The 309-nt window shown below is 31.7% G+C and overlaps 1 protein-coding gene across 1 annotated transcript in view; it reads left to right on the forward strand.

The window, feature by feature from the left end:
- BANK1 (B cell scaffold protein with ankyrin repeats 1) overlaps positions 1–309 on the forward strand; it is a 485,106-nt gene that overhangs the window by 310,527 nt on the left and 174,270 nt on the right. The window lies entirely within an intron of this gene.

Genomic DNA, 309 nt, shown 5'->3' on the forward strand with positions numbered 1-309 from the left:
GAAGAAAACCAAATTGACAGTATCAAAGATGAAAAGGGATACCTCACCTCTAATGAAGGGGAAATTAAGGCAATCATTAAAAACTATTTTGCCCAATTTTATGGAAATAAATATAACAATTTAGGAGATATGGATGAATATTTACAAAAATATAAATTGCCTAGATTAACAGCAGAAGAAATAGAATACCTAAATAATCCCATATCAGAAAAAGAAATTGAACAAGCCATCAAAGAACTCCCTAAGAAAAAATCGCCAGGGCCTGATGGATTCACAAGTGAATTCTATCAGACATTCAAAGAGCAACTA

This window comes from Gracilinanus agilis, chromosome 6 (genome assembly GCF_016433145.1).
Source record: "Gracilinanus agilis isolate LMUSP501 chromosome 6, AgileGrace, whole genome shotgun sequence".
Classification (NCBI taxonomy): Eukaryota; Metazoa; Chordata; class Mammalia; order Didelphimorphia; family Didelphidae; genus Gracilinanus; species Gracilinanus agilis.